This window comes from Opisthorchis viverrini, assembly GCF_000715545.1.
Source record: "Opisthorchis viverrini unplaced genomic scaffold opera_v5_89, whole genome shotgun sequence".
Taxonomy (NCBI): Eukaryota; Metazoa; Platyhelminthes; class Trematoda; order Opisthorchiida; family Opisthorchiidae; genus Opisthorchis; species Opisthorchis viverrini.
The window spans coordinates 50,129-70,471 of record NW_008751744.1 but is presented as its reverse complement, the minus strand read 5'-3'; positions in this window follow the sequence as shown (position 1 = coordinate 70,471).

Below are 20,343 nucleotides of genomic sequence, written 5' to 3'. Positions count from 1 at the left end.
AAAAAATCTAGTATTAATAGATTGAACAAATCTCGTTCGTGGTTGTGTATTTCTGGATTCTGCGCTAATTTGTTGACTTTGTCGATCTTACCATCAATGACTACATTTAAAATATGCCCTCACGATAAAAACAAAGTGATTTTGTGACTGCGCGCTAGTGCATCTGACGATCTATTTTTCAGTACAACACAGCTGGGACACAAAAACTGCAAAATGCAGGAGGTGGACCTCGAGTTCCTGTTAGACGAAACTCGCAATCTCGGACTCATAACCTCTGGGAAAATTGTTCGAAAGCACTGCTAGGGGATGACTTGAGGTGCCTTGTTGTGTGGGCCTTAGTCAATGACAGCGTTGTATCGATATATTGAATGACCAAACGAAAATAATGGAAGGTACCAAAACAGCCTGTAGAGGTTTACGCGAAAGTTACAACAGGAATATTTGAGGTTCATTAAGGAAGACGCTGTTTTCGATGAATTTAAAGTGGATTAATGTTAGAGCGGACGAGCGCTAAAATCTTTCGGGAATGTCACTCATGATGCATTTCGTGTGTAGCTGTATTTCCTGCAGTTCAGATTTCGACGTGATGTTTTAAGTGTCGTTCCTGATTACGGTGATTGATTGCTCACTATATCCTATCGCTATGCTCCTATAGGGAAGTGTGTTGTAGCTTTGGTCACCGGTAGCCACTTATGTAGTCTGGCATACACGTAGATGATATTTTAGCTATCCAAACTTTTAGCATATCTAACTCAATTTGTAACGGAGTAGGAAAGGTCAGCTGGTCAATGCGAAAAAACGGCATGGTTATACAAATAAGGCTTCATTTTGTTTGACGGATTTTAAAGTGGGGCTTTTATTAGTTCCAATTGAAATCGCTGAAAACTTGACGCGTTTAATAAATTTGCACCCTCCATTTATGGGAACCCAATAAGAGAAAACAGTTCCCTTTTTTATTGAGTCACTTTTATGACGTAGAACGTTCTTCAGCTTCTAGCTCTTCCAAAGTCTAATTCTTTTCAAAAATCGATAAAATATTGATCTGAAGGTTGAAATGCTGGTGTTCATACAACTGACGTATTCAATGAAACGGACCGACGTTTCGGTTTGTAAGTACCGCCGTTATCAAAGAACAGGCGACAAGATGGAAACAGTATACATTTGAGTCACTCGTATATAATGAGGTTCTTTCACTAAATGTGTTGCACAAGGCAGTTGGTATGATAATCGAAATCTTGCAGTAGATTGTCATAGAGAACATTAACCAAAAGTTTGCTAACAACCAATCAAGTATCTTTGGACAGGTTTCTCTTTTCCTTAAACGCACTTGGTATGAGAAGTCTTTGAGTTTTCATTAAACTCATGTTCCGATTGAACCGAAATTGCACGATATTTGTGAAGTACACTCATATGCATACGAATTTGGCTTTGAAAGATGACTCATCCAGAACATAGCTAAATTTATCTGAACAAGACAATTAAAATTCAGAGATTCAAAGATTTCCATGAAGACCTAATTTGCTTGTAAACAATATATTCGTCAAATCTACTATAATTAAGATTCAAGTGGCACATAAGTTTGGAGGAAAATAGCACACTGATGTTATTTGCTAAACAGAATCGAATTAAACCTGGTTTGAAGCTTCTGAAGCGTTTTCAGAAACCTTAAAATTACTAAAATTGTCCGGAACGTTCTCTTGTATTAAGCATAGACTGTAAAATATCTGGATTATTTAGTAAAACGTGTAAATTGTTTAGGAAGTGTTTACCCGGCTTAGCTGAGTGCATTTTTTCAACCATTATTTATGCTGTATAGCCAAGAATTTTGTTTACAAGGCAAATTGTTGAAGAAAGAAGAATTTAGCGGCTTACTATTCGGTTTGATTCCAGTTCTGCACACAAAATGATGCTGTGTATTGGGCCAGTAAAATGCCTAAACTCCTCCAGGGTACAAAGCGCTTCAAATCGAAACGTCTTTCGGTACATTTTGATAGAAGATTGAAATAGAAACTACCTGAAAGAATGAATTAATACATAAAATGCTTAAACTCCGCCAGGGTACATGGCGCTTCACATCAAAACGTCTTTCGGTAAATTTTGATGACAGATTGAAGTAGAAACTACCTGAAAGAATGAATTAATACTGAAGTGGTTAAATTTTCTTAAACCAGAAGATTAGGCTTACGTAAGTAGTGTCTCAAACTTCGCAATAACTTTTACATCACTCTGATCTTTGTTTTATGATTAATTTTTTTCTGTTCACCTCTAGAGCAAGCAGTTGGAGCATTCCCTCAAACGCTTCCGCAACAACCACATACACAAAGCCAAGCGGTCTATGGTGAGTAGAATTAGGAACCAAAAACGCAACCGTCTGCGTTCGAAAAAATACTCTAAAACCGAACTAAAAGTGTTGCGCTCAACTTCTAAGTGCCATAAGTCCATAATTGGTAAGGGTTTTGTACTGTGTATGTTGTGTCCTGTCAAGTAGCAGCGTCAAAATGTCAGCACCTTTTCTGAAGAAACTAGGTTATTTGACTTGTTGACGATTTAACTCCAAGCCTAATTTACTTCGATGGAAATTCCTTTCGATCACTGAGCAGTTTTGCTTTGAAGTCACTAGATGCTGATAAGAAACAGCAATTTGGTCCAAAAATAAGCACGTTAATAGTTTCTACATATAATTATGATATTTTCTGTTCCTACGGTCGATTCTGATTTGTCGGCATAGTGGGAACGTCAATCACCTCGTTGCTGATGATTCCCAGACCTCCCTACCCCAAGCGCATTCAGTCGGAGAAATTCGGATTACCAGCACACCAACGGACACAATTTCTGTATTGTGGTCTTCGTTTGTACATTTCAAACTCAAAACCGTATGTTACATTTGTACTATGGTTGAGACCTGCATGTATGCTCGCATCGGGCGAAGTAAGGTAACCAGGATGATTGCCCGTTACGATTTATATGAATCCTAGAAGGTAAAAGGGCATCTTAATCGCGAAAATTGTTGCCTTTTCCATGATATCCAGTCTTATTTTTTTGTGTCATTTAAAACGTATTCACAAATGGATACACAATCGTGAATATAAATTCTTCTTGTGATTAACAGGGAGTGTCTAATTCATGTTCAGTGATTTGTTGGCCTGCTTTAAAATTGCGGAAAATTTAGTGTCCGCTATGACTTTTTCACATTTTTCCAACCCCGTTATAGAAAGTGCTTAGATTGCTGTATGCAAGGAATAGAAACTGCAACCCAATTACAGTGACCATTGTTGAAATCCATTAGGCTTGAATCCAAGGCAGGTGTTTCAACATTATTTCAAGAGATTTCCAGGTCCAAGACATATTGCTGGGCAAAAGTATTACCCGAGCAAAATAATGTTAAATAAAGCAAGACCATTCATGCACATCCTGATAGCACTGAGAAAAAGCATCAAAATTTTCAGGTCGGTTGTCTAAAATACTCAAATTCCCGTAGTGAAAGCTTTCGCACCCGAGGTGCAATATACAATTTATGATCTGGAACTCAGCAGAGTTCTTAGCCGCAACGTGGACATCTGAAAACAAAATGTAAGCAGTTAAAGTCATATAAGAAAATGAATAATAAAAAAAAACACAAAAACACTGAAAATTCCAATTGTCAATTGAGTATACAGTCGAACAATGCGAGATGATAGTTAATAAACCGATTATTTTACAGGCCACAATTGTTAGCTTATATTAAAACGGTAGTAGGCAGTTACGACTAAGCGTAAACTAGTCAACTGATTTTTTGCTTACAGATATTTGCGTAATTACTAACAATTGCATTCAAGGGAACTACAGCGCATGCACACTCACTTTTGAACATAGCCACGTGATTGGTCAAGGGCACAGTTCCGGTCTCAGCAGTGGGGATTTCCAACTATTTAGGAAATTTTGCGTTGATTTTTCCAGAAGTCCCAATACAGACATCAGGAACAATTAACTTTTATTCTGGCGCTTGGCCAAACACAATGCTGCTCCATGAGCAGTACGGTGTTTTCGCTCAGCATTGTGTCAGTCGCGCTATTCTCATCATCTTTGGAAATTCGGCATACCGCTAAGTGAGAAATGGTGGCGTGAAGTAGTATCACCTGTAGCAATATATATATATATATGTATATATATATATATGTATGAATAAACCCGCTAACTGTTACCAATGAACTTTAGATCCGAACACGGGAAAATACTATGTTCCAGTTGCACAATTACCACCTCAACAGCCTAGTAAGTTTTCTTCACCATTCCTTCATTGGTTGCTGCTTAGGTGTAGACAAGTTGTATCCGCCATATATTCGTAACCGAAACCATCCACTTGTACTGTTTTTAGCGCGCACATGACGTCAGGTTTATGGGTGCGATGGTTCTTTTTTGTTAGCCACTAGGTGATCACCACTTATTTCAAATAATCTGAGCAGTATTCAACATGCAGTTGTCACAAGCATTTTGGCCAAAGGGCAGGTTTTGAGTGTTGAGCTTCTGGATAGGTTACCCCGATACGGACCAACGGGAACACTCTCCGTTTTCAAAGAGAACTTATTATGGGAAATGTAAATGCCTCTTGTGACAAACAAGAAAATAAGCGCTTCTCCTGGTTACCAGACCAAAATAATAAACTGAGCATACGGATAACGCAATCTATCGCTTAAACAAAAACGTCGGATGTTAGAAAAGATACAGTTAGTGGGTTAGTCGCATTAAATATCATCCAGTCATACAAGTAACAGATAGGCTTACGTCTTAACAATGCTATCTGTTATTTGACACAATGACGCGCACTAAAGTTGTAAAAATGATTACGTTGGATAATGTTTTCGACTGGTCAGCGATGGATAAATCTGAAGTAGGCCAATTTTTGAGGACAATATGAACGAATTAGTAACCTGTATTGGCCTGTGCCACAATGCAATATGGACCCATACTTCAAACGGTATTGGAAGCCCGATAGCCTTCAGACGGTCCATAGAGCCAGCCCTGAAAACCCAAGCTTGAAATACGACGTCACCGCACCTTTGGTGGCATAAATCAAGGTGATGTGTAGAGATCTAATAATTATTAATAGAGATTTCTTGCCGACATTGGAATCAGTCCACAATTAAAAACAGAGTAGAACATTACAAATCCATGTTTGGAATCATCAGCAGTACGCACTTGAGAAAAACTCAAAGTTTCTTTTATAGTAGAGGGCAAATTCAGATCAAAACTAAGTAACCAAACAGGCAAGAGAATATTTTCATAAAGGAAACTACTCACAAGGTTGCTGAAAACTCTCCGACAGTCCACGAATTGTTTCACCCCTCTTGGGGCTCATCAGGTAGGCGCACTTCCCAAGATTCCGTGTTCTACTTGACCACAAATTGGACTGTTGTTCAAGAAATACACTCATTTGCAAATCCATTTGGTTTTCACGAGTGGCTCAACTGAATCTCTCGGTTATGATATTCTACAACTGAATACGCTGCACATAGGCCGCTTCATGTTTCAGTTGGCAAGATATTAGGGATATCGCAGTATGTTTTCATAAAGGAAATTACTCACAATTTTGCTGAAAACTCTTCGACAGCCCACGACCGGTTTCGCCCTTCTTGGGGCTCTTTGTGAAAATAGCCTGCGGTATCTCGAATATCGTGCCAACTGGAACATGAGTCGGCCTGTGTAAAGTAAATTCAGTTATAGACTATTATAAACGAGAGGTTCATTTGAGTCTCTCGTAAAAACAAAATTGATTTGCAAATGAGTGTTTCTCTATGGAAGGACATAATTTTCTCGCGCACTCGAGCGCAGTTATTACATACATATTCAGTTTATGCTGTATCATCCAATCCGCCATTTCATTTCACCACTGTAGATGGTAACTAGCCTACTAATATTTACTGACATTTTCCGGAGTCTGCGTTCCTGCGCCACCATGTTTATTCATATATTAGGCACTTCTATCAAACAAGCTGCAACCCTTCCTGGTATTAATTTAATGTTTATCTACTAAGCTTGACTTGTTCATACATTAAAGGTTTACTCCCAATATAGACTAATAGTGGCCTTCCTTCAGTTGGCGATGGTCCAATAAACATTAACTTTGTGGCATTCCGTTGTAGTGGTTGGTGGCCCAGTCTACCAGTTGGCCCCAGGCCAGGAAATGCGTGAGTTTGTTTCCGTATAAATGAGCAATGTTTGTACATGCCATGTTGTCATCTCAGTACAGTAGCGCTCAAATCCTGTATTCATTTCATTGTCAGAACGATGGGGTGTTAGGTCTAGATTGTATAGTAAAGTGAGAAAGTTGTGCACGTGATTCCAAGGCAGTTTTCCTTATCTGAAAGATCCAAGCCATCCACAGACATTTTGGCGTAAAAAAGAGCACTTCAGTTTTGTAATGAATAGAGTTTAAGATGTAAAATAAGAAGGACACAAGATTTCATAAAGAACAATCGATTGCGTTGAGCAGGTAGAAGTATGACGCATACTGTTATATGTGGAAACAACTCGTCAATCCGAAGTGGCCCGAAGGCGAATAGTTGGTGTCAGAGCTATCGGAATAGGTTGCATTGTCCAATGAGTAAATCTGCCTTTAGAATATCTACTTATGGGTGTTGTGTTTGTATTTTGTTGATGAATAGTTTGTTAGCTGTCGAAGAATCCTGATTTCATTACTACGCCTCATGTAGAACCCTGATTAAGGCTTGCTGTGACTATTTGTGACATGGCTGTTCAAAATATATTTTTGTAGACTAGAGCTGGAATAAATTTTGAATCTTGCTGCATAACTTAGAAGAAATGTACAGCCGCTCCCGGGACCGTAGGGGAATTCACCAGTATGCATCTCAAGAAACTCCACGGAGATTTGAAATCGCTACCTACAATACTGACAATTTGTAAGTAGTTCACATTACACGAAAATGCTCATGAAAACTGCATCTTTCATCTGGACAATCGTCACTCAAAGATGAATCGAATATATGACTATGATATGTTTGAGTGAGGCTATATTCTATCCATGTGCGATTTAACCATACCGCTGACCAGCCGCTGAGCTGAAAGTTTAATTGGTTAGCCGGGAGTTGATGAAATGAGATACGCATCGCTGGTGTTCACAATAAATTTAAAACAGCTGTGCAATGCTTCACGTCCAGATCCGCGACAAAATCTCAGTTAAATTGTGAGGCTTATTAGGCGTCCATATTGTCCACTGTTGGCCAATTAAAAGCCATTTTTGTGGTTGCTTGAGATTTTCAGGCCGAATTCGGTTCCTTGAGTGACAACTGCCATCAGCGTTTCAAATATTGAGGAGAACTGCGGTTCAATAGATGTATGGCTGATAAAAGGGAAATGATTCACTGTCATTTAACGTAAAGAATCCCATTCATTTGTTTCTACATTCCTTTTATTCATTTGAGTAAAGCAAAGCGCCGTAAAAGTGAATTTAAACCCCATTATTTTCCTCTGGTGGCATGCTTTGAGTCCCCGAAGCATTTGGTTCGTTATCGACCACGGTAAACAATTTCTAAGTTACTAACAAAATAACCTATGTTGCTGGATCCCAACATGGTAATTTTGAAAGCCGGCTGTACACGTTGACCCACGAAATGTCAAGAAGTCTGGAAAGACTGGTCAACACACAGTGCATTAAAATAAAATATTTTGGTTTCAGAAACAAGAATGCATGGCCAACATGTTGGATATACCCAACAGATGCGTACGTTTGTTTATAAAATACCGTCTTACTGCCGACCCTTTCTTGTAGGTATGATAATTTATTACAACTCTGATTATAATTTTAACTATATTTGCCTTCATATGATTTGTAGAAACCAATATGTATACATATATACAGAGCACAAACTATGACACCTTTTTAGTTTACTTTAGCCACTGACACCCTGAGGCGAACAAACAAAAATCCCGAAATAAACTGACAAAGCTCTTTCGACAGAAAATGGAAAAAGTTCAGGAAAAAAACACATGTTCCCGTACACATTAATGATTGTGGAGTATTCTCCAGGAAACGGAAGTCTAACGTCCGTTCAGTGGGAAATACCTGATAAACAAGACTAGCCATTAGTCTGCTACGTTAAATTCACGCTTAATTATAATCTAAATCAGGGTTCTTCTGTTTTTGATATCGGAATTCTTCGAACAGTTATATGTTTTTCTGGTCAAAATTAGTATGAGAACGGCAATGCAGAAGGCTACAACAAATGGGGCTTCTCAACAGGCTGGTCAATGCCATTTGGAAGATAGCTCTTCTATCACAAGGTCAATCAGCTATGATAAAAAAGCTTCCTGTGAGTCGACACAAACTCACTTTTGGATTAGAATTAACCACATACAGCACAAATTATTTTCGAGTATGTGCATAATCACTCAAGGTTCCCAAAAAGCCATCCACAGTTTTATAATTCACAAAATATAGTTCCATTTTTGAATCACGAGGCTGGATGAAATGCATTTGACGCTGTTGCTTGTGGGGAGCAGCTTTAGACAATCAGGTTTAAATATAATAAAAATTGCAGAAGCAACATCGCGAGTAAGGCTGCGGCAATATAGCTCAGTTAGAGCGCGGAAGATTCGTCGATCGAACCCGACTTCTGTCTCTCGAATTCCCCTGTCTAGGCTTGGGTAACCTGGCAATATCCAACCCCTCGTGCTTTTCTCGGGTGGAATGGCAGCTAGGCATGGAAAGGGTGTCGTAGCCGAACAGTGGGTAAGGCAAGCACATATAGAACGCGAATCAGGAACGAAAAGCGGGAGTACGGCAGTCAGCTCAGATGTTACTGTCGGTGAGGCTACAGCCTCGATATTCGAGTAAAAGAAGAGATATCAAGAAGGACGTTTTACTACAATGGAGGGTTTTTCTGTGATGAATGGATTTCTTTAGAACTTTTCAGCTGTTAAACACAGTTTTCGAAATATGATCTGGCAGGGTTAGTATTTAATTAAGACTTACAAGGATATATGTAAAATAACTATCTTCAAATTTGTGCGGCAAAAGAAGGTTTGCACTATATCTGACAAATAAACTACTTTACAACAGGCAAAATTGGTAACAGCGAAAATGAGGAAAACACTTGGATATTTTCTGGTGGAAACCATACGTTTGATTGCTTAAAGTTACTCTAAGGTAGATTTACACGGGTACCTGTTAAATCTAGTTGCCGCTATTCAGAGGATATCAATATGCCCACGTGATTATCAATAGAAGCCTAGTTTAAAACTGTTAGCCCAGAGGTAACCAAAGTGGTGGATTTGTTTACTTGTTTGATCCACTTTTAGAAGATATAGGTAACAGACTTTGTGCACTAGAGCAGATGGAGCATGTTCTCAATATTGTGTGGTCCACCGTTGGAGTTTTTGACCATCAACATAGTTTGCAATCGACCGGTTTGCTAGGAGCTCGTTGGAGGTTTGGAGAATGCAACAGTCAGTTCAAAAAAACACATGAATTCCAGCGTGAATATTTTTAAGATTCGTTAAAGGAATGATGACGCATTTATTCGCTCTACAATAAAGATGGAATGAAAGAAGACCTACTTAAGGGTAGCTTTTGTATTTTGTTGTATTGTGTTATCGTATTTATGATGTTCATTAGCACTTACCATTTTTTAAATCTCCGGAGAAAATAAACAGTTGACTACCGGGATGACAGGTGATGTTCGAAACCTTCAGTCGCTGATCAGCGGCAAGGTTTCGTTATGGATGCATCGAAAACTGCAGCCAAAAACGTGTTTATTGACTGAAAACAAGAGAGCCTTTTGGATTTATGGAAGGCAAGTTACACGTTAATTTGGGCAACTTAAGAGCCAGAACCCAGGGATAGACTGCGTGACATTCGTTCAGGGAAAGTTCCGAAATGGAAGGCCTAAAGTATGGATTGTGATATCCAGGCGGTTAGCGAAGTAACTATCAAGTCTACCTTATCGTAATCCATGAAAGTTGGCTGTTTATGGTTCAGTGTGTTAACTCTTCTGAACGTTTTGTTCCGTTTAGTTCGGGCACACCAGTAACCCACACTCAAATATTTTCCAATAATCTGGAAAGTAAATATCTTACATGACAATGGTGTGAGATGATGATTTTTGAGTGCAGCGCTTGTTTGCTTAATTTTGGACATTACGACACTGATCAACGCGCACCAGTTTTTTGTTGTACTGCGTAACTCGTTAAGAGTTTTGGCAATCCAACTATTGCCAAGGGATATATTCCTGAAATTGTCCTGAATGGATGTCGACAAAAGATGAGAACTTCGAAACGAGGTTACACAGTTTGCATTGTAGACCAACTCAAGGAGACTGATGAACAACAAAAGGCTGAATACGCGAGAAAATTTATCTTGCCTTTTAAATAAAACAACAGACGTCCATTTAGAGCAAAAAAAACCCACGGTCCTCAAAGTGCCGAATTTTTTTCGATTTAAATTTAGAGTCAGGAATGCTTGCGCTGCAGGCTCCATACGGTCAATCATTCCGTAAGTGTCACTGCGGATTATCGCAAACAATCATTAAAATGCCTCTGTGCGAAAAGAACAACACGTTTTTTCTCAAGAGGATCAATTTATTAATCTATTTAATTGGATAACATTCTCACTCTGAGTGTAAGGCCATCTTTGTTGTTTCATTTCAAATACAGATACTTTTCCATTATATATTGCAATATGCCAGAAGTAGGCGTACAGAGGGAAAATAATACGACACTGTCTACAAATTAAATAGTATTTCATTTATGGCGTGTCTCAGTTTTCCATGGGGTAGCTCTCATTTTACTACCCACGAAGTCCCACGGGCTTCAGGCCGATGATCTGAAATTCGGCTTTGTAATACAGGATGATATATATGGCAACCCATAAAAAATGAGCGGCACTGTGGTACACAGTGAGTATTTAATTAAATAGAATAGACCGAGTTGCTTAAGTGCCCTAGTATGATCCAAATCCTCAAAGATATCTGGTTAAGCCAAATAAAATACACGTAGTTTTTTGAGGGAGAGGCGACCCAAGTAACATTCAGCAAGGGAAGAAACATCTGGGCTCGGAAATCTACAAGCAGCCTGCCGCTTCATCGTGATGCAGGTTTCCACAAGAAGTTCCCAATTGCGTTCAGGCTTATTCAGAGTACCACGGAACGTTTTCTTCCCTGCAGAAAATTGACGCTGTCTAGAAACGCGTCGGGTGAACCAGGTGCTTGGGAACTAAAGTGTTCAGAGTTGTAAAGCGTTTATGTTGTTGTTACACTTCTATTGGTAATGTGTTGAAATAATGGTAGCTCGGGTGAGATTATTGGTTGTTGATCAGGTGAGTATTGATCTGTTCTTCGAGCTTGGCGATTGGCTCGTTTGCAAACCGATTGCCAAGCTCAGCGAACAGATAATGGCCAGCTGAGCAACAACCAATACACTTCTATTCCACGTGTGACAAAGGCACTTAAACTGAAGCTGCCCATCAGTCTGATTGCTCTGTCAGTGCGCTGCGCTAATGCATGCAGTATAAACAATCCATTTTGAAAAAGTTTACAATTTGCTTTACACATGAGCATAATGGTTGAAACTGATAAACTTCGAGACTATTTGGTTTTTATGCCTGTGGATATGTTTCCTGAACTGCTGAGAGATCAACTCGTGGAGGCGAAAAATGTAGATATAAAACTATTAGGGAATGTGTGATATCAAAATCGCCGAGTACAGGGAGCGGCATAAAATATAAATCAAGTGGATACGAGAAAAAAAACACAGGAGGATAACCATAGGATTTTATTAGAGCGTTCCATTTCAAGAAAATTGTACACAGAAAGAACTCAACCTACCTTGTGAAAACGGAACTTGTTTGAAATCTCAAATATCCCTAATCAAGTAGTGGACATCTCCAAGGTGTTAGTGGTAGCCTTGCTGAGCCTTAGCGAATCAATTTACCAGAGCAGTTGTAAAGTAAAAAGTGTTCGGCAGTTTTCCATCTATCGATCGTCATGGCCAAGACAGTTACTGTAAGCGACAAAATCGATAAGTCGAGCAACGAGCACCAAAGAATGGATCCGAACTCAAAACGAAAGTGATCCTGACGGAAATGTGCTGTACTGTATGACAAAATATCAATAAATCAACTAATGTACAACAAACCCTGACAGTTATCGACCGACATTTAGACCCACGACAGACACGGAGACAAGTATCAAGCGTGAGAAACCAGTTCGAAAAGTTCCCAAAATGTGAACTTAAACAAGTGATAATACGGTTCATTTGAGGAACCAAGAACATATTCATAGTTTGTGCAACGCAATGTTTTAATGGATTGGATAGAGATGGGGTGATGCGATAATAAGAAAATGTGAATGAATAGAAGGCAGGATTGGGCGGGATATTTGAATTTACGCGGTCGAGTTCAGGGAGATTGGGCGGGAGGAATTTTCAACCGTTTTGTGCGACACAGTCACTAAGTCGTCGTTGGTGAAATCGAGTGAGCCAACAATGCTGCACAAGCATGATTCTCATCACTTGTTCAGACGTAATAATTCAAGTTGGTTAAACGTGGAGTAGTCTTAAAACTCTAAAACACCAATGTTACTGGGTTTGGACTCCTCGACGGCGAAGAATATGGGCTACTATTGCTCTCCAGCAAGAACAAAACTCAGCTCTGGGACTTCCTCCTTCAGGTTGGGATCAGCTCCTCACAGGACTATTCCAACTGGGGTGCCAGCTTTCATGGGTGTTGACGTTACGTGCGGTTTCATCCACCAATTCCGTTAATGCGAGTCTGAATGCATACCAGTTGAAAATACTGATGGACACAATGTTTTCTATGCACATAAGAGTAAAACATGACACCAATGAGCAAATCATGTGGTCTGTTAAGTTCCTCCATTTTGGAGCAACGGCATGAGCATTGGAAGAAAGAAACCGGTAGTGCAACCAGCAGGTTTCAGACCAAACCAGGTCTCATGGGATGCTCAGTGTTGAAAACAAGACCGCCTAACAATGAAATCCTTCTGGAACAAAAGTGCTGTTTGCTGACACTCTTCGTAAACCCACGAGCGTTCGTACGCTCGTTTAAACGCAAAAGATAGATGAAATCCTATGCTTTTGACCAAATTCATGTTCTACTGGGACAGAAATTTTGAGAAATTCGCCAAAAATTTGGACATTATCCTCAGAATTGCACTATTTCTTTTGCAAAAACGTCTCGGCAACACTGGTCGTATAATCGATTAGGTTATATTACGTTTGTTTCAGAGAGTAACATTCCAGCTCAATCGATGGGGTATGGTCAACTACTCCGTAAGTTCCTACTGTGTTGAGTAGATTAATGTGTCACTGAAATTATTATGTATGCAGTTGTTGTTATGCTGAAAAGTATATCCTTAAAGTTGCATGTGCGAAAGAACCTTCGTTTCGTTTTCCACTCTAGATTGTCCGCGGCAAACAATAACAATCATAGGCTACCTCAATAATGAATGTAACGGCAATAGTTGGACGATGAATACTGTACTGAAATGATGGGAGTGTTTTCTTAACTTAGTTTCTACATGGATGTTGCCGGAAAGTAACATCTAGGCTGTTGAGCGGTCTTTTGGAAACTGCAAGCTCAGAGTTAAAGGAAATGATCCCCCTTAGCCAATGTTTATGGATCCAGCATTATTGCCATTTTTCAGCATTATATATAGCCCTCATTGCCTTAGGAGGACTGAACCTCACCGTACAAGTCCAACGATTTACAGGATACCCTACAAAATTAAGATAAGTTCTTAAGTCTCTGTGGCGCACCTCAGTTGCCTCGTCAATTCATACACATATGCACGGAATATCTAGTTGTTGTATTGTGCTGATGAAAAACGCATGCTAGTGCATTCAATGGTGTATTCTTTAGAGTGATAGCTTGTAGCTCCGTCGTGAGCACCATCAGTGGGATATTTCCGTCCGAGGACAGCCAGTAACCAACAACAAATCCATAGACGGACGTAGCTACTAGCAACGGAGCACGCGTACGCTTTCTGAAGCCTTGTGTAGAATGCTATAATCAAAAATTCACTCACAGTGGGTCATTAGTAGCAACAAAATAATCAACCCATCACTTGCAGGCTCCAGGCGCAAATATCAGGTTTTCTCATATAGAACAGCGAGTGGTGCTCAGCTTCGTTTATTACGTGAGCCGCACAAGCTGCAGAATAAATAAATTAACACGAATTCGTTTTCAGAACCGCCAGTTCCAACGCAGCAAATGGCATACGGGCAACCAATTCGTAAGTCACCTCATATTGGTTCGGAGATTTATGTGAAACTAACCCACATAATACTAAATAGCTTGTTGTTGTGCTATTCATTTGATTCCCTATTGAGGTTATTTTACTGCGAGCAGGTCTTAAAAATACGTAGTGCTCTTGATAACGTTTTTCCTGCTGTCATATGTGATATTAAAACAAAACTAGGGCGATAAAAAGAGAAGGGTTTTGGGTTACAAATGGCCAAACAAAATAAAACAAATTAAATGCACCTGATGATCAAGAGTAAATCCACCAACAAATTCGCAAAATCTTATTGATCCAAGGAAGCAGTTCCATTATTCGTTGAAGTCAGTGCTGATCAAAATAACTAAGTGATTGTTCTTAGTTATTGAAATCTTGTAATCCTCAACAACTTAAAACCATGTTCTCCAAGTAGAAGAACTTTCATGGTTCTAAAGTAAGAAAACCAGTTTCTCTCTAATAAGGTAGGAATGCAGAAGCTACTATAGTCAAAAAATCCCCATCTGCTTAACGTCGATCGGGGGCAAAGTAGGCTTGATTTTATCAAAAAAATCAAAGGATTCTACCCAACATAGCCTTTCAATTCAGAGAGAAAGCCCTAATAAGTATGTTTCACTGCCCAGCGCTTTTTCCCGACCTGTTTGTTCAACTAGCGTCACTTTACCGTCAATTGTGGAAGTGTGTACATCCACCTCCCAAGACAAGATGAAGCGGGCATTTCTTAGTTTCATGAGGAACTGGCAATATGTTTGTGGCCGCTGACTACATCTCAAAGAGATACTCTTTTAAGCATTTTAATGTTGGCCAGCTGCATAAAACGACATTGGACAATGAAATCATGAGGCCAGAAGTGTCGGAAATTCACAAGCTGAAACTTTTGACAAAATATCCCGAACTTAACTTACAAACACGCGATGTAGTTAAAAAGGAATTAAGTGATACTATTGTTTTTGTCTGTGCAGTTAACAGGATTTAGCTGGAATTAACGCTTTTGACGACAATTCGAATGAAATTACAGCAATTCAATTTGTCATTATGAAAACGCAGAACAAATGAAATGGCCTGTGCATGCTGCCTAGTTTGTGGTGGAGCTTGGACTGTAACCGCAAATTACAAGCATACGCCTGTAGGAAAAAATTCTAATGTATATAATGATCAGTTGATTGTTCTTAAACAGAAACTGCTCGAAAATCCTAAACACCTTGCTACACATTTTGTTACAGAATCAGGTTATCAAATGCAGACCGCTGGTTATGGCCAACAAATGCGTAAGTTTTCTTCAGCGCTATTCAAGCAGACTTAGTATATCTGGTATTATGTTTATTTATCAAAAAATGGTTTGCGTCGCTACGGGTTCAATAGTAATTATGGAAGCAAGCGTCAATAATCGTGCGCAAGGTGTGCAGAAAAAAACGGTGCATTTGTGGGAAATTGCGAGGCCTTTTCCACAATGTTGTCATTATTTGGGAGTAGTCCTGCGCTTGTCTACTGAGTAACCTACTGAAATCTTACGAGTGAAAAATTTAGACTGAAGTTCCTGTGTTATCATTGGACACAGGGAAAGATATTATCTGACCAGTTTCGCAGATATGGGTGCGTCATCTGTACCTAACCATAATGGAACACTTTGCCAAAAAACTACTATCATGTACTCAGTATGGCGTACGATTATTTTAAATGAGTAAACGAAAGAATCGTAAAGAATAGGAGGGTAGTTTTTTGTCTGGCCAAAAGTTGTTTTATGCTTATTTTTCTGTGCAAGCCAAATATTATCATCCAATAGTGCATGATCTGATGATCATCGATCTGCTCGCGGACTTTGGCAAATGGCTTGCACACGTTCCGTCCGCAGGCGAGGATCGGGTCTTTTCACATTACTAGCTAATTTGATATGCAAACGACAACTACTAAAGTGCTTTAAAACTGATTCGATTTTTGGCAGGATTCTGCGTTGTGTTGCAGAATGGCTAGCTTATAAATCGCCTATAAATACTATGGTGGCTGAAAACTACAGGAGTTGCGTAGTTGAGTCACCATGAGTGGTAAATTTGGTCACAGTTTTGTATGTGATCCATATATGAACAATTTTACTCTTTTTGCCAAGAGCGAGTGCAACAGTGTGCCCAGTTAATGATTAGAGAACCTGGGGTAACTGGAAACGTTTAGGAAACATGTGTTGTGCTAAAAGAATTCTAACTCAGGTCTTTGGACTTGCATAAAATATGTGAGACCAATGCATACGTCGAATATTGATTTTAAATGTTTCTTATCTTTGGGGTTATGCTAAAGTAAAATACGTGAAATGGCATATGATACAAAGAGAGAGAGAGAGGAGAGTAACCCGGAACCTCGAAACTGGGTCACTCAGGTTTACTCACTCCGCATACTGGGTTTAATGAAATTCAGAGTTTGTATCGCATCGGCGAAGCTGTCGTCAAAATAAAGAGCATGTAGGTAATGCGGTGGACAGTAGACGCAGTAGCGAACCCTGGGGCGGTATCAAATTGACAGTCAGTAAGACACGCAGCCACTTTGGAGTTTCAATATTTTTCGATACACCCAGCCGATCGCTAAGCTTATCAAAGTATGTTATGCGTTTTTTTGTGTCCACTAGTGAATGAGCGAAACGATTACCCCGTGATTTTTTTACAGCGATTTCACAACTACAACCTGCTTCTTCATTGTTTTCTCGTAAGTTTGTGAATTTATAAAAACTGAATGCAGACTGTTGAAGAAATAGTCTCACAGAAATCAATCTGGTCAAAATGCCTGTGACATCACATTCTTGAGGCTCAAAATGATGTACAAAAATTTGCGCACCAACATAATCACATTTAGCATTTTGGTTACCAGCCGTTGTCGGGCAGAACAGTAGACGAGAGACCACCCAAAATTATGGCGAGAATTGCATCAGTAAGCAAACGTCGGTGAAACGAAATTGAAGCCTCTACCAGAACGTTTAATTCAAACTGGCCTGCATTGAACGTTTCCAGCTGGAAAAACGGAAAGTCTCAGTGTGGCCTAGTGTTTAAAGTAATTCATCCATCCTTAACTGTTGATGCTTGTTTTGTTAAAATAGCAGATTTTTAATTTGATACCACTTTAGACACCAAAAATAAAGAATAACAGCATTGGAAAATGACATCGGTTGCAGCATACTTGAGGAATTTTGCTATTAAGACCCGCGATAGCTAATTAAGCATAAGCAGCCTATGATATGTTCGTGTTAAAAAACCGTCAAAGCAAAGCGTCTAGGTTTACAGCAGGAATGGGATTAAAAGTGAGTAGTCAAGTCAAAAATTTACATCTTGATGTGGCGGATGGGACTAAGTGTTGTAAAGCTTTTGTGAACTTCACTGAACAGAACACCATATGTTCGTTTCATCAGGTAGCTGTTGATCTGCTCGCCCAAGAAGTCAACTGCCAAGCTCGGCAAACAAATCAACAGTCACCTGGTTAACAATTAATAAATTCACTACAGGTCCCAATATGACAACACGTTGCCTAAGACTCAGTCTCCTAATCCCCATCCATTTTAAAAATCCAACAGGAAGTCATACAATAAAAAGCGCTGTGTCCCCGTACTAAGAAAAGTCGGTTTACGCAGCATTTTTGGAAATCTGAGGACGCGTAATGTTTTTTCTCTGGAGGAAAGGGGCATTTATCAATAGTGGAACTGGGGATATTGCCCACCTTTTATGGGTGACGATAGTAAACTTTTCCAGATTTTTATGTCGAACATCGGGGCGCCATAAAAGGTGCGATGTAAATTAGTTTTTTTTACCATCGCTGGCATGGATTGGCAGCGTAATAACATAAATAAGCACAGTGGCTATGCCACCTAGAAAAGATTCAAGGGCAGAAATACTGCCGCAGTGTGTAAGCCTTGTTGAGGGCAGTCAGACTAAGGACTACGGACCTTGCATTTTATAGCTTTGGACCTTAGACATGAAACTAACTTCATATTCCCGTCAATGTATTCGATACCTTTATCGTTTGAAACCAGAATTTACAAAATGGAGAATGTTGAGATTTTTCCCAAGATTTTCAAAAGTTTTATGTAGAAAATTCAGATATGAGGTCGTTTTTCATTTTTTCGCACTTTCCACCAAACGTGCACGGATATGATAAAAAATATTCAAACATAATATCAGATTTATTTTAATGCATTTCGTGATGATTTTAGCCGATAATTTAAGCGGTACCCTCAGTGGTGCACAAATTAGACAGCATCTAGCTGAAGGATTCATTCCCATTGTACGACCTAGAACCAAAAACACGACGAGGTATATGGGACAGAAATAATAAGTCAGAATGTCAAATGCAGATAACGCGACACAAAGCTGCAAAGCGGCACATTATTTTAACACCAATAAAGTCAAAAGTGAGACCTATAGGCGGTTTTTCAATGACCGTATTTTAGGTAGCATTCGCTTCTTAATTAGGGTCATCTTAGGTTTAGGTACTTCATTACGCTTAGTTTAGAGATGGCAGAGTCAGCTTTCGTGTCATCATTTCACTCAAGCTTTCCATTCACCCCATCGGCATCATTAAATGGTTTCTCCAGATATATTTGTCAGGCTCGCAGTCAAGCAAAACCACTTTAAATTTTTTGGCTATATACTCTACTTGAAACGCCGCAGTAGGTTTTTGCTTTCTTCTTTAACTACTAGTCCAATATTAATCGAGTTCTTAGTGACGCATTGATTCACGGTGTTATTCGACTGACTCACAAGTGTGAGGCCTCTGTTGTAGCGTCTGGAGTCGGGTTTCCCTTTGCTATCTTACCTCTTTGGTACAACTAAGAAGCACAAGAATGGATAGGATGTTTGACTTATAAGCGTCGGGGTTTGGGCATGCGAGCGCGCAAATTTACTCATTTCCCATCTATAAGTAGCAAGACTGTAGGAAAACAGGTATCATGCAGAGAGAAAGAAGTTATTGTGCAAGGAAAGTGCACGCTATAACTTTGAAGGCGTTATTATCACGTTATTTGTGCGTAGGTGTTGCCGGTGGTATAAATCTCCAGTTCAAACCCCAATCAGATGCAATATAAATAGATATCATGTCCAGTTGGGGATAACGTTATTATAGAGGAAGTGGGCCATGTAGGATTTTTAGTGGTTTGCTGTAGAAACCAACCGTTTTTCGGTAGTTATTAATGTAACTGACATGAAATGGTAATCTTTTCTGCACAGTGTAGCTTGAATTCACAAGACGTTATTACAGAGGAAGTGGGCCATGTTGGATTTTTAGTGGTTTGCTGTGGAAAGCAACCGTTTTTCGGTAATTGTTAATGTAACTGACATGAAATGGTAATTTTTTCTGCACAGTGTAGCTTGAATTCACAACGCATCACAAAATGTTGCTAGAGCGGCGTCAAAGGAAAATCCATGATTGAATCGGATTGTGTTTAAATTCATGGCTATGCCACATACCGTTTTTCTGCTTCAGTTTATCCAGAAAGCACGGTAGCTGTCCATCAAGAACTCCCCCAGCAGCAGAGTCATCAAATATGTGTTAGATTTCCTGAGCACGTGTAACGCTTACTGACCTTTCAACGTAAGAAATATCGGTAATAATACAGAGGCTTTTGTGACAAGCATCTGATCACTGATTCTGATGCACTAGAATATGGATGTGGCGTACTAGCTTCCCAAATTCATCAGCGCATTTGACTAATCAGCGCAGACTTTCTCCCGATGGTTTAAAAAGATCATGGCAGCCTAAGCTCAAGGCCTTTTGCCTGAGTATTTTCCAAGATTTGTATTGTTTTGTAAGGTTGCTGAGTCTAATTCGGGTTCGGTCGCTTTGATTATTTGAATCTGGGCCCTCAGTTTGCCCCATAGTGGTTGAGAATCTTGTTGGTTTTCTTTATTGGCTTGTGGATTACCACGCTATGAACTTCCAGGATCACTATCTTCTCCAACTTCCTAGTTGAGACGATTTCATTTGGCTTATTGAGATTCCGAGAGCAGTTTAGCAATCAAGACTCCGCCAAAATAAACAGCGATTAAAAAATGGCAACAACCACCAAAGTATATCAATTTTGGTGGAAATATCTGAGAGCTGTTTTCGTAGACTACTGATCCGTGTG